At 36.0% G+C, this 15510-nt stretch overlaps 1 protein-coding gene across 1 annotated transcript in view; it reads right to left on the bottom strand.

The window, feature by feature from the left end:
• Positions 1 to 15510, bottom strand: part of LOC150104466 (RING-type E3 ubiquitin-protein ligase PPIL2) — a 314593-nt gene that overhangs the window by 272519 nt on the left and 26564 nt on the right. The gene's annotated exons all lie outside the window — the stretch shown is intronic.

Consider the following 15510-nt stretch of genomic DNA (forward strand, 5'->3'; position numbering starts at 1 on the left):
GTTGCTGCTATAGACTAGGGAGAGCACAAAAATATGTGGATGGCATGCATTAGCAGATTAGAATAATGAGTACAAGCCAAGCAGCTATTATAGAGAACTTCAACTATGGAGACATAGCAAAGATGAAGTAAAAGGTGCATAGCAAGAAAGAATGAAATTCCTACTGTTACTAAGGCATGAATTACTTGAAATAGCATGTGATGAAAGGGATCCCAAGGTTTGAAAGTGCTGGATCTCATGACAGCATCAGATGTATCCATAACAAATGTAGCCGCTAACCACTTTACCTCCCATCCAGAAAGGTGATCATGCAATCATGTCCTGGGAAGTTGCTAAAATGTTTAATTCTCAGTTAACAAAGGGATAGATGTGGAATTACAGAACCAGGAATTTATAGAATATAAATCTGAGGCAGCTTGCCATGGCAAAACAAACTACAAAGGAAGAATGTGCATAGTGGTGATGTAAGAATGAAAAGGCTAAAAGGTTATTTGAGGGAAGTAGTATCAAAAGCATCATTATGAATGGATCATGGTAAAGTGAAGCATTATGAGGTGGGGTTTTACTGTATACGTTTCTATCATATCCGTTGATTTCCAAGTATTAGCTAAGCTTTGTAATCAAGAAACCCTTCAGTCTATCATAATAAGGAACAATTCACAAACCAGTCACCAGGTTACTTGTCACTGAATTCTCTTCACCAATTCCACAGCTACCAAAAACTGAGGTGATAAAATTTGCGTATAGATGGTTATCCAGGTGCAGTTATATCAAATCCTTACAAAGAGTTCCTTATTCCTACTTGTCAGTATGCTTCTTAACATCCAAGTAATCCTTTGAGATATTTTGCCCACTTCTGCAATATGTCCAATGAACTTCTACTGTGTCCAACATTAAATCCATAAAATCCCTAGCCTCATCAATTTCTTGCAACGCAGTTCTGTGTGTGCAATAAATAGACTATAGCTATCTGTAACTTGAAGTGCATAATTTTTCGGCTGCAAAACGAAAGTTAGACCACCCGGTATGACTGCTAGGTCTGTACGTAGCTCAAGTGCTTTCTCTTTGCTTGTCTCCGTTAAATGCGCCCGGAACATATCCCAGACTAGCATGCTTTGTTGACATAACAAGCTACCTGGACGTATGGTCCACACTTGATCCAGCCACAACTGTACACCTTCATCCATCCTCGTAGACAGGCTTATACGCTGGTTATGCATTATTAAGACACTTAAGGAATTGAACAACGTAGTTAAGGATATAAATTAAATTATACTTTAATAAATACTTTCCGATATTTCGGCAACGTCACATTGCCATCTTCTAAAAGAACTTCATCCATCCATCCAACCTTTCTGATTAGCGTGACCAATGACATATGGTAGAAATTTCATATGCTTGGGAATTTTCTTACTTTTAAATATCACTGTCGGCTTTAATTTGGTTCCGTCTGCCATGCATGCTAGAACGGTACAATACATTTTTTCATCTCCCATTGTTTTTATGAGGACACCCTTTTCACCAACTGAGTTTACTGTTATTCCCAGGCATATCAAAGTACATGGGCGTCTCATCCATATTGCCAATTTGGGAAAGTTCATATCCGTGACACTTCCATAATTTTATGATAAACTTATAGAAGGACTCCACTTTTTCTTCAAGCTGCTTTGGTAACTTCTGTGCAATTTTTGTTCGGTGTCGTAATGTCAATGCTTTGCATTCCATAAATCTGTTGCACCCCCCAGGCAAAGCAAGAAAAGATGAAATACCTGGTGTCCTTGAATTTACCATTCTTGAGTTATAGAGCTCGAAAACGAATTGCATTTCTTGTTACCATAATGCCATCTTGTCATTGCTTCAAAATCCATTTATTTAGCTCTTCTTCGAGTACTGGAAAGGATGCTACATCTCCACGACGGGCATGTTTTGTTTTGGGGATTTTTTCAAGACTGTCTTTTTGCTTACGCCAAAGTCTAATATTACTTTCTGCTACACCAAATTCTCTCATAGCAACACTGTTATTATGTTCTTCTGCACGACACACAATTTAAATCCTGCTTCAAAAGATGAACGTTTACGTTTCTGTTGGCTCATTTTCAGGCTAGGTTTATTTAACGAATAATATTTAAAATGAACTGTGGTTAAACCGATATACGTAACCGTGCTAATATCCCGCCAAGGGGGCAGGATATTAGCACTACTTACATTACTGGTTTTATGCACAGATACGATGCGTGCTCGGTCGCCAAATGCGAGTGGGTCAAGTAGATTTGGTTGCATAGGCATTAGGTAGTATATAGGTTAAGAAGAATTCTTTCAAAGAGCTTAAAGGTGTAGCAAAGCAAGGAGATAGGTCGCAGATTTTTGACATCATTTGGATCTTTCCCTGGTTTGGGTACGGCAATTATTTTGGCTTCTCGCCACATATTTGGTAGTTTTCCAGTCATAATTTTTGAGAAAAGGGTGGCCTGCCATGTTTGGGCTTGTTGACCGAGATGTTTTAAAAACTCAGGGAGGATACCATCCACTCCTGCAGCCTTGCAATTCTTGGCGAGTTTTAAGGCTACCTGTACCTCTTCCCGAGATACTGAGTGTACAAGTTCAGGAAGCGTGGGGCCCGTCTTCAGGATTTGTCTGATGAAAGATTGCACAGTAATTTTCCTAATAGAGCGGGGACGTATCTTGGAGGTTGCAATAAATGATTAGCCATTTGATCAGGAGTTATCTCTGTTGTTTTGTGTGTTGTTGGTTCTGCCCCACCTAATTTTCTCAGAAGTCACCAGCTTTTCCAGCTAGATGTGGTAAAATTGAGTTCATGGATGGTTGAGATCCATCTTTCCTTTCTGTTTTTATCCAGCTTTGCTATGAGCTCCTTAGCAACAGTTAGGTCTTCAGTCTATTCATATTTGGCTAAAAGTTCTTAAATTTCTTTACTCCAGCATGGGATGTATTGTTTTCTCTATCCTCTAGGAATAGAGGCTTTGGCTGCAGTTTTGATTAGTTTAACAAATCTTGGATAGCAATTAGGAATGGGTGGAATTGCTCTAATGGCTTGCTCAATTTGTTTCTAAAATGCATTCCAGTTGGACCTGTGAAGGTCCCATCTAGCGACTGGTGTTCCACTGATGACTAGGATTGATATGCCTGTCTTTATTAGTCTAGGCAATGCTTACTATTAGGAAATCTATTGAAGATGATTCTAGTTGTTGGCAGAGGATGGTCTTCAGAGTCTTTAGTGACTATGCACAGATCTGGGGGTGTAGGTTCTGTTCCATCTGGTTGAATGGAAAGTGCCTTCCTGCTTGGCATCGTAAATCAAATACAGGTTATATGTATCTATCCAGTTAACTAGATTTTTACCATCCCAGTTGTTAGAGGAACAACCCCACATGGTGTGATGAGAGTTGAAGTCACCAACATAGATAGCAGGGTGAGGTGGTGGTCTATACATGTTGTGCAATGCCAGATTTATGAGGTTTGATAAGATGGATGTTGTCTTAAGGCTCAAAGATGCGTTTATTTATAACATGCAAGCAGGAAGACAAGTTACATGAATATGGTATATGCCAGATAGCATCATTGGTGAGAGTTTGTCTTTTGGAGAAGGTAGCAAGTTGTGAATTTGGTCGATGGGTTTATAGGTAGCAATGAGTTGATATTTTTTCATAATTTTTGCCACATGTTCAGAGAGGCCTTTAATACATGGTATATAGGAGTACTGTGGGCTTCATCTTGTCTGGGTTGATTTGTAGAAGGGTGGTTAATTATTTTTTGGGTTATTGTTGAATTATATCCATTTAGTAAGGCAATTTCAAATTCTTTGACAATTTTAAATTCTTGTTTTAGAGATTCTTTAGAAGAACAAATTTTGTGTGCTCTGGATACTAAAGATTTTATGATGCCATATTTTTAAAATGGATAGTGAGCAAGGCCAGCCACCTCGGGGGTGCAGTGGGTGCAATGCACCCGGGCCCCACGATCGAGTGGGCACAGTCAGTACACATTTGCAGAAACTTCTTTTTTTTCCCTTCTTCTAATTTTGCTTATAATTAATGGGATTTCATCGACAGGATTTTAGGTTCCCCAGTAATAATATCTCTGTGTTTCTCTATTATATTAGGGTTTTTGCTTAACACTTTTGATGCATTTATGCAGTGTATAAAAATTAACAAACATGATTTCGTTTTTACCCTAAAATGCCTGATTCATCATTAGTTTTTTAATAATCTGTTACACATTTATATCATTTGGCTCGTTATCAAAACCGTTGAAAAAATATTTATTATATTCTTTATATATGGTTAGTCTAGAGCAGGGCTGGACAACCCTTAACATGCCTGCCAAACGTGGCATGCCAATGACTTTTTTTCCAGCATGCAACCCAGGGCTCATCTTAAAAAATAATTAAATAAAAAAATACATTTCAAACATTTTCGCTGACACTCGTGACTAAATAGCATAGTTTTGGGGGGGGGGAGGACATGCGATTGATTAGTTAGTGCCATTTTTATCCCAGCTATCTCTAATTGCGCTATTTGTTGAGAAATATATTACACAGACTGCAAATGTTTGTACCTTATTCAGTGATACAATAAAATGACCTGCTTTTACTTGCATCTGCAGACGTATAGGCTAGCATGGAGGGTGCGTGGTTTGCCACGGGAAGCGAGTCACTATTACCATGAGGTGAACATGATTAAACTTTTTTTTTCTGTGCGAGGTTACGCCAAATTTTTCAATTTCTTTTTTTTGCAAAGTAAAATCAGGGGTGAGAGTTATACGCGAGGACCAGTTATATTCCAGTAAATACGGCAAGTTATTTTTAAAGCTATGTGAAATGTATTATCAATATTCAGGATTATGAAGTGTTGTCTGCACGTGATTAAATCTCAACTACGTTAATTTCAACTCAGTTAATAGTGATAGATAAGGGTGAAACTGATGTACTGAAGTAAACAAACGAAAAAAATAAACACATTCCTTCAGTGTTTCTAAAATTTTGTAATATTGTAAAACGTATGTACATATTTAATATTATTTACTTATTTGACAGGCAAAGGCTAACCCATAATTTCCATGCCAAGAAAGTATCCCTCTGGGTGTCAAAAAAGGAAATCAGTAGAAAAGAAAAAAGAAGAAAAGCAAAATCTCAAAAAGTCACAAGTAGATTTGTTTTAATAGCTACAAAATAAATCTGACAACGAAATTGCTACGACTTCAGCAGTTGTGATTCAAAACTTCAACTGAAGAAGAAAACTCCAAACAAGCTACACACCTTTTCAACGAAAATGTAGAAACTGTGGGATTCGGCAAAAAAAGACACGTCTGATTATACAAACGTTTTGGATACAGCAAATAACGATGAAAACAATAACGATGGTGATCAAGTGAATGTAAATGATCCAGGTTTGTGGTGAAGTATTATAACTGATAAATTTAAATTATTTTGTGTTAAAACCAGACCTAAACAACATCATCAAGAAGCATTTATTACGAATGTTGAAGGTAGATCATTTTCTACATCGTACTATTTAAAAAATATGCCAAATGGTGAAACTCAGTTTCACAGCTGGTTAGTTTACTCAAAAGCTCCAGACTCAGTATTTTGCTTTTGTTGTGTATTATTTTCCAAAAGAAGAAGAAAAGATGAATCAACACGATTTATATATGGATTTAATAAATGGAGAAAACTGTCATCTGTAATTCGAGATCATGAGCTTTCTGTTGGTCACTTTAATTCTTTTATTGCTTGGCAAGAATTATTAAAAAGGCTCAATTTACATTCGACTGTTGACAGAACAAATCAAATTAATATAATAAAGAAACGCCTAAAATTACTATTCCAAAGAATTGTAGATGTAATTCTATTTTTAGCAAGTAATAATCTGTCATTTCGAGGATCCCATGAAACAATAGGAACGCCAAATATTGGAAATTTTTTAAGTTTAATAGAATTATTAAGTAAATATGTTCCTGTGCTAATGGATCATGTAAACAGAATTAAAAATTAGAAAAAAAGAATTGTGCATCATTTGGCGCATAGATTTCAAGAGGAAATTATTGCTGCATTAGGTAATGAAGTCCTTAATAAAATTAAAGATGATATAAAAGCAGCCATATATTACAGTATCCAAATAGATTGTACTCCTGATATTTTTCACAAGGAACAAACTTCAATAATTATTAGATATGTAAATTTTGTAGACAAAAAAATTATAAATGAGTCATTTATAGGATTTATTGAAATAACTGATGTGACTGGTGAAGGACTAGCAAATTCGCTTTTAAAAAGAATAGGTGAGCTTCATTTAGATATGAATTGTAGAGGGCAAGCATACGATAACGGCAGCAATATGAAGGGAACATATAAAGGTGTACAATCTATAATAATTAGTTTAAACTCTCATGCAATACATGTATCTCGCTTATCACATTCTTTTAATTTGATAATTTGTGATGCTGGTTCCAGTAGTATATATTGTAAAAAAATTTTTGGAATATTGCGAAGTTTATACTGCGTATTTTCTACATCTACAAAAAGGTGGGAAATTATACAAAAGCATTTAAATATTACACTTAAACCATTATGTGATACTCTATGGGAAGCCAAAATAGATGCAGTCAAAGAAGTGTACACACAGTTTGAACAAACTTATGCCTTAGAAGAATTTATTGGTGCAATTAACGATAACACAGCAGTATCCAAAGCTAAAAGTCTACTACATTCATTACAAGAAATGCCATTTATTTTAAGCTTATCGGTGTGGTTTACAATATTGTCAAAAATTAATAGTATCAACAAACTATTTCAAGCAAAAACAATTGTTCTCGACTCTGCTTTTAATTTAGTGAATAAAATTAAAAATGAAATCCAAAATTTAAGATCAAAATTTAACATATTTTTAGACGACTCAAAAATGATAGCATGAAACTTGAATATTTCTGAAGGCTTCCCTGAAAAAAGAATTAGAAAAAGAAAAAGATTATTTTCTGAACTAGCAGAAGATGAAGTTTTACTAAACCCAGTAGAGGAATTTAGATGTCACTTTTTCAACGTTGTGATTGACACTGTTATTGTACAAATAGATGAGAGATTTAAAAATATACCCAATGTTATTTCTTATTTTAAATTAATCACCTATATAAAAACATTAAAAAAAACGAACTAGAAAACCGCTCAAGGGATTTTGTAAAATATTATAGTAAAGATGTAAATGAAGACTTAATCCAGGAAATGGATGTTACGAGAATTGATCTTGGACCAAAAAAATGTAAATAACATGCAAGACATATTGCAATATATATATTAAATAATAGTTAAAATGAACTATTTCCAAATGTGCTAACTGTATTGAAAATTTTCTTTATGTTACCAGTTACTATAGCAAGTGCAGAGCATTCTTTTAGCAAATTAAAATTGAAAAAGAATTATCTTCAGTCAAGTATGCACGAAGAAAGCTTAAATGCACTTGCTATATTAAGCATCGAAAAGGAAATTGCCAAAAATTTAATTTTTCGGAAATGATTAATGACATAAAAAAAAAAAATCCCATATTTAAATAAATACATATTAAGCAATATACGTGTTAGTAAAACTAGGCACCTAAATACTAAACCTATTTTTTTTTATGTGCTTAAATTTATTTTTTTTTATTACTTTAAACAATAATTGTAAATAGTTTTTGTGTGCTAGTTGGTGAGTCAGGTTACTTTTGTTTGTGTTAAATATTTATTTCTTTTAATTATTTAATACTTTTGTTTTGTGTTCAGTAAATGTTATGCTAGCCTGTTATATTTCTAATGTGTTTTTTTTTATTTTCCTATGTCAAAATCATTTGCAGGTAAGAGGTTTTACAATATTTATTTTGAATCTCCTTTAATTTTTACCTTTGAAAAATATTTTAGGGCCACAAAAGGATTCTTGCACCCAGGCCCCTTTATAGAGAAGGCCAGCCCTGATGGTGACCTGATGTCTTGTGGATATAATGACCTGAAGAAGTTGGTTTTTGGTAGGCAGAAGTGAAAATGGATCCATTTTGCTTATGCTTGATGTGTACATCAAGAAAGGAAATACCTTTTGATGATTCCTTTTCTAGTGTGAACTTGATATGAGGATGTAGCGTGTTCATTTTTTGTAGAAATGAGTCAAGTTCTGGTTCTGTGCGACTCTAAACTGCAAAGACATCATCGACATGCTATAGCCAAATTGTTGTTTTGGGTCAAAAGCAAAAAGAATAAAAAAAATAAAATAAAAGAATATTCTAATAAATTAAAGACTTAATTCTGTATGTTAGTCAAGTAGATAATAGTTTAATATCCAACGTTTCACTGACTGATATCTGTCAGCATTTTCAAAGGATACACTGGTAAGCAATAGAAAGTAACAAAAACTAGGAAACTCCGACAATTCTAAAAATTATATAAAGTTATCACTGAGCGTGATACAATGATATAATACCCATGTCGCAAGTACAATGTTTTATTTGTTGAGAAATTTATTGTAATTTTCATGAAAGCTCATTTCTTTTTGGTTAAATGATCTGATTAGAGTTTTCCATATATCTGGTAAGATTAGGCCTTCATTCTTATTTAAGTTACCTGTTGAACTGGCGATTGTAGCAGCTTCTTTAAATGTTCTGGAATGGTAGTTCTCTTCTATGTAGGGCATATAGCTCATATCCCATTCAATATTATGGTTGGTAGAGGCAAAGTGGGAAGAAAGGCCTGATATACCCTGTCTTGTTTATTATCTTTTTCTAGTACCATATCCAAAAAATTAGCTCTTCTTCTAAAACCATATAATATCAGCTTCAAACCTATTGAGACCATTCAAAAGTTTATAAGATCACCGAAAGATAGCCATCCTTTCTACAAATATGCTGGAATTTATAGCATACCCTGTTCGTGCGGTATTAATTACATCAGGCAGACATCTAGAAGTTTTGAAACAAGAAAGAACGAACACATAGGCTATGTAAGGAACAACAGACAGGATATATCAGGCCTTTCTTCCCACTTTGCCTCTACCAACCATAATATTGAATGGGATATGAGCCATATGCCTTACATAGAAGAGAACTACCATTCCAGAACATTTAAAGAAGCTGCTACAGTCGCCCGTCAGGTAACTTAAATAAGAATCAAGGCCTATTCTTACCAGATATATGGAAAACTCTAATGAGATCATTTAACCAAAAAGAAATGAACTTTCATGAAAATTACAATAAATTTCTCAACAAATAAAACGTTGTACTTGCGACATGCGTATTATATCATTGTATCATGCACAGTGATAACTTTATATAATTTTTATTTAAAAATTTTAAAAATTAAACTCAGAAACTAGAGTTAGTTTCCTAGTTTTTGTTACATTCTATTGCTTACCAGTGTTGAGAGCTCCTGATAAGATAAGTGTTATTTTCAGTTATAGTTGATCAATTTACTTGAATATTATGTAGTTTTGTTTGCCTTGCGTCTGTTTGTGTGTTTTTGGTGTTTCATTTTATAATTTGATAAAATACGTTAGAAGTAAGTATGGCTCCTATACGAAGGAAAACAGCGGCCAGTAATGATGGTTTGCCATCTTTATTCCAGAATGGTAATGTAAAGGAGATGATTCAGTGTACTATCTGCAAAATGTACGTTTTGCGGAGTGCGGTCGGAGTGTGGTTATATGATAATAAAGGAGTGAATGTGTGTAGAAAATGTAGGGAGAATGAGGAATTAAAGTGCATTTCGGGTCGTGAGTGTGATATTTTTGTCAAACTTCAGAATGAAGAAAATAGTGATATGACAAGAAACGGCAAGGTTGTACCAGAGAACTGAGAGAGTGTGAATGTAGAAAGTGTAAATGATAGTATTAATTCAGAGCATATTAATGGTTTTACAGAGAATAAAAAAGATGAGATAGATGCAATGAGTGAGATCGCGTTGTTGAGTGGTGTGATACAAAGGACAAAACAGCAGCTAGAGCGTATGAGCAAAAGTTGACTGAATGAACCAGCCAATAATAAAAAGTATGATAGGAAAAATAGGTGTATGAGTGTGAACATGAACAAAATGAAGGATAGAATGCTGTATGGAGACTCGTTAGTACGAGGTGTGTTAGTAGGTGATTTGACAAAATCGTACCAACCTGGTGTGACCATAAAGGATGTAACTGAGTCTATTAGAGAGCAAAAGGAAAGGGTGAAAGAAATGATTGTTGTGGCAGGTACGAATGATTTGAAAGGAGATAAAATGGAAATGATAGAGGACCTGAATGAATTGTTTGAGGTAGCAAAAGAAAAGAGTGAGAGAGTTAGAATGATTAGTATTTTGCCACGGTATGACAGTGAAATGTTTAAAAGGAGGGCCATAATTGCAAATGACTTTATGAGTGGGTTATATATGACGAGTGGAGTGAGTTCAATGGGCGAAAGGATCTATATAAGATGGATGGCTTGCATTTGAATGATTACGGTGTAAGGAGACTTGAGAAAGCGTTGCTGAATGTAGTGGACATGCAAAATCAGGGAAACTAGATTTATTAATGGGGGGGGGGAGTAGATATAAAGTCCTTAGGGAGGCAGTTGAATGTATGAATGAATATAATATGCCCGAGCGAATAAGGACAATAAGGACAACAAATCAGAATGGGATAGTTAATATAAGGCATCAAGGTAGAGTTGGGCTAATGAAATCTTAAATTCATGTACACTAATGCTAGGAGTATCAGGAACAAGAAGGAAGAGTTTTTGGCCTTGGTTGGCACTTCCAGACCACAGGTTATTGGTATCAGTGAATCATGGCTGACTGTAGATGTTATTGCTAGTGGGATTGAATGTGATGGGTATAGTGTGTTCAGGAATGACAGGGAGAATAAAATGGGGGGAGGGGGGTATTGTTGATGATAGCTGATGAGCTACAGCCAAGAATAATAGAAGTTGAATTGCAGAATATAGAAAAGAGCACAATTGAGGCCATTTGGTGTGAGATTGTGGCTAGCAGAACAAAATATACAATTGGGTGCTGCTATAGACCAGGTGATGGAAAAGATGGTGGTGACAGTATGCACAAGCAAATAGAAGAAATGAGTGGAAGGAGGGTAATTATTATGGGAGATTTCAACTATGGTCGCATTGATTGGAGTGAGGAGAGGACACACGGGAGGAAGGAAATGGATTTTATGCAGTTATTAAGGGATAACTATCTGCAACAGCATGTAATGGAAAATACTAGGGGTCAGAGAGTGCTTGACCTAGTAATTACATCTGAGGATTTGGCTGTAACAAATATGACCACTTTGCCACCAATTGGTGAGAGTGATGATAGGGTCTTGACTTAGGAGGTGGCTAAAGGTGTGGAATTTACAATTAAGACAGGGTATATGTGGAATTATCGGGCTGGAAAGTATGACAAGCTTAGGAGTTTGATTGGTTCAGTGCCATGGCATGTACAACTGCAAGGACTAGAAATTGATAGTGCATGGGAGGCAGTTAAGAAGTGTTTGCATGAAACAATGGCTGACTGTATACCTAGAGTCCGAATAATAAATCAAGTTTGGGTTAAATGGATGAATAACATCATTAAGCTTGAGCTGCAAAAAATGAAACAACAATGGAGGGAATTTGAGGAGAGAGGTGACCTGCAGGCACATGAACAGTATAAAGTGCAGGCCAGAAGGGTAACGAGTGTGGTAAGAAAAGCAAAAAAGGATTATGAAAGAACATTGGCCATGCAGGCTAAAGAGAATCCTAAACAGTTTTTCGATATGTTGCAAGTAAAGGAAAAATGTATATGGCAGAATGATTTTAAAGAATTCTGATGGTAGGGAGGTAACTGAATCAGTTGGTATAGTTGAGTTACTGAGTGAGCACTTTGCAAGAATATATCATCCAGGTGGTGACATTGCAGAAACGAATGAACCAGTAGATTATATGGGAATTGAGTGAAGGTGAGTAGTCTATTGCATAACCTCAATGTCAATGAAGGTGAATGAAGTGAAGGTGAGTAGTCTATTGCATAACCTCAATGTCAATACATCTGTGGGATTGGATGGTATACCAGCTCGTGTCGTACGAGAAGCAGCTAAAGAATTGTCAGTACCCTTGACCATTTTGTTTAATTTGAGTCTCGGGTCTGGGTTAGTCCCGAGGAGGTGGAAAGAGGGGAAAATAGTTCCACTGCATAAAGGTGGTTCCAAGACTGCTGTTGTAAATTACCGACCGATCAAGGTCTTAGAGAAATTAGTCAAGAAAAGAATACAGGATTGGATAGATGAAAATAGGATACTGTATGTATGGGGACAACATGGTTTTGTGAAGGGCAGATCATGTCTCAGTAACTTGCTCACGTTTTATAACACAGTGACGGCTGAACTCGATAAGGGTAATGGGCTTACAGTGAATCTACTGGACCTTGCCAAGGCCTTTGACAGGATACCACATGGAACCCTTATCAGTAAACTGGAGCAGATGGGGATGGATATGGGGTTGGTGAGATGGATAGGAGGGTGGTTGATGGAGAGATACCAGAGAGTGGTTTATTCAGGAGTGGAGTCTAAAAGACGGCTTGTGACTAGTGGTGTGCCGCAGGGCTCTGTTCTTGGACCACTGCTTTTCAATTTGTTCATCAATGATATAGGAAAGGATCTGAGAGGAAGTGTTCACTTGTTTGCTGATGATGCAAAGTTGGGTAGAGCAATTGTGAGTGCACAGGATGTCAAAATTTTACAGGATGATTTGGATAGTTTGGAGGATTGGGCTAGGAAAAATGGATGTCAATTTAGTGTGGCAAAGTGTAAGGTTATGCACTTTGGGGTGAAAAAGAATAGCAGCAGCATATCGCATCGCTGGAACCATACTCCAAGAGATTGACGATGCCAGGGATTTGGGAGTGTTGGTGGATAGGGAATTGAAGTTTAGGGGGCACATTGCAAAAGTGGCTAAATCAGCTCATCAAATCACTTGGCTTCTGAAAAATGCTTTAACATGCAGAGACAAACAAGTTGTTGTTCCTCTGTATCGAGCCTTGATAAGACCCCATCTGGACTACTGTGCCCATTTATGGTCACCAGGGTTTCTTCGTGATGGGGGAGGAAGTGGAGAGGATCCAGAGACGAGTGACCAAGATGATAGCAGGTCTGTGGAATGAACCTTATGAGAATGGGTTGAAGATTTGTGGGTTGCAGAAATTGGTCAATAGGCAGAGGAGGGGTGATATGATTGAGACATTCAAATTACTGAAGGGTTTCTATAAGATTGATCCAGAAGATATATTTGAAAATAGGACTGGTGGTGGGAGGACTAGGGGCCATGCTCCTATGGAAGCAGGGCAAGAGTGTGGTTGACAAGGGTGTTAGAGCTAGGTTTTTTACTTGGAGAGTGGTGAATGAGTGGAATAAGCTTCCAGAGTCTGTTGTGGGTGCTACGACTGTGAATGAGTTCAAGGCAAGGTATGATAGATACTGTGTGAATGTCGAATAGTTGTTGTTGACATGATGTTAGGGCCTCCCTCGATGATTCTGTCGACTCCTTGGAGTTGCCCGGAATAATAATAATAACTACTTGACTACCATACAGAATCAAGTCTTTAATTTATTAATACTAGTGGTCAAGAAAAAGGTCATAATAAAAGAATATTCTTTCACACAAGAATAAAAGAAATTAAACAAACAGATATAGACATGTTAGTAAGCTTTGGCATTGTCTCTCTCTTCACTAATATACCTTTGCTACTTTATTTTTAAATTCAATTCCTGTTGTTGTTCGATCATTGTACTGATGTCTTGAGACAGAATATGAAATATTTACATAATAAAGTTATTAAAGAACACTTAAGTCCACAGTAATAACTTTTAATTAATAAATAAGGTACGGATATTTCATACTAAAACTAACAGTACATCTTCAGTGTTACAAACAGATAGGAATGGAATGTAAGTAACGAGCATTTGGTGGATCACCTACAGTAAATAATAAAGTTATTTACTGTAGCATACATGTTATTCTATACTTATGGATATTCCACAGTTTTCACTATATAAGAAATTTAAAGGAAGAGGGAGTCATTAGTACATCAGTGATATTTAAGAAAAAAACTGTTGACAGCAATGACAGACTGCATACCTCAGAGAAAAAGATTAAGGAATTTGGAGTCAAAGGGATGGGAAAAAAAGAATAAATGGAGAATTGCAGAAAGGGAAGGGGAAAAAAGATTATGGAAAGCATATAAAGAGAGGTAGAGAGCAGTTGCATGAAGAATATAAGGCTCAGGATAGGAAAGTGACTAGTATTGTATGGAGAGAAAAATTAGAATATGACAAGACACTGGCATTGCAATCCAAGGAGAATCCCAAGGAGTTTTTTTTCACTGCGTGGCAAGTAGGAGGAAAACAGATGGCGGACGGATTAACTTGAAGGATGGTGATGGGATTCGGGTGACCAGAGCAGATGACATAGTTGAACTATTTAATAATCACCTTATTAGAGTGTTCCATCCTGGTACTACAGGCTTTATTCCTAGAAGGAGAATGAATGATGAGGTTAGAAGCAGTGGTGAGCTATAAGGGGCTCGCGCGAGCCCTTTGTTAAATTTTTCTGAAATTTGCGAGTCCCTTGTTCTTCTTGTTTAATAATCTTGTAGAACTAGAAAATACCACCGTGGAATGTATACATGCTACTATAATTGCTACTTTAAATTCATATGGATTTTCTGATAACTATATAAAAAATCATTTCATTGCATTTTGTTCTGATGGAGCTATGTTAGCAGTGTAATGTTAGGAAACAAATCAGGTGCGGCAATGAAACTTCTACAAAAATTTCCCAATTGTGATTTGGCATTGCGCTCATCATTTACACTTAGCATTAGACGATTCGATAAAAACCATTAGAAAAATAAATCATTTTGAAATATTTATGGATAAATTATATGCTTTTTATCATCAATCACCAAAAAAATCAGCGAGAATTAAATACGATTGCAAAAGACCTTGCTATCAAAATTTTATATATTTTGATACCAAGGCCGTGTGTATTTTGACCACGATGGGCAGTTTGCAGTTTACAAATGGCTCTTGCTTTGTTGAGAAATTACCCAGCTTCATGCAAGCATTTTGCATCGAACGATAAATAAAAGGGCTTTTTAAACCGACTTCTCAATTTGCAATTTTTTAAAAGATCAATCATTAATGATTGATATCCTACAGGAATTATCATATCTGTCAGAAGCTCTACAAAGTCGCAATATAAGTATTATAAGGGTTAAGTTAGGGTTTTTTTTTTTTTTTTTTGCTCCACGATGCAAGCCCTTTGTTAAAATTTCCAGAGCTAACCACTGGTTAGAAGTGAATGAAGAGGATGTATTCAGAATACTGAGTACACTAAATGTCAATAAGGCAGGGGACTAGATGGAATTTCACCACATGTTTTAAAGGAATGTGCTAAGGAACTGACTGTGCCATTAACTTGCCTGTTTAATAAAGTCTTGTAATGGGGCAGGTTCCTAGAGAGTGGAAGGAGGGTAAGA

Source organism: Typopeltis vanoorti, chromosome 7 (assembly GCF_054136105.1).
Source record: "Typopeltis vanoorti isolate ZY-2024b chromosome 7, IOZ_Tvanoo_1.0, whole genome shotgun sequence".
Classification (NCBI taxonomy): domain Eukaryota; kingdom Metazoa; phylum Arthropoda; class Arachnida; order Uropygi; family Thelyphonidae; genus Typopeltis; species Typopeltis vanoorti.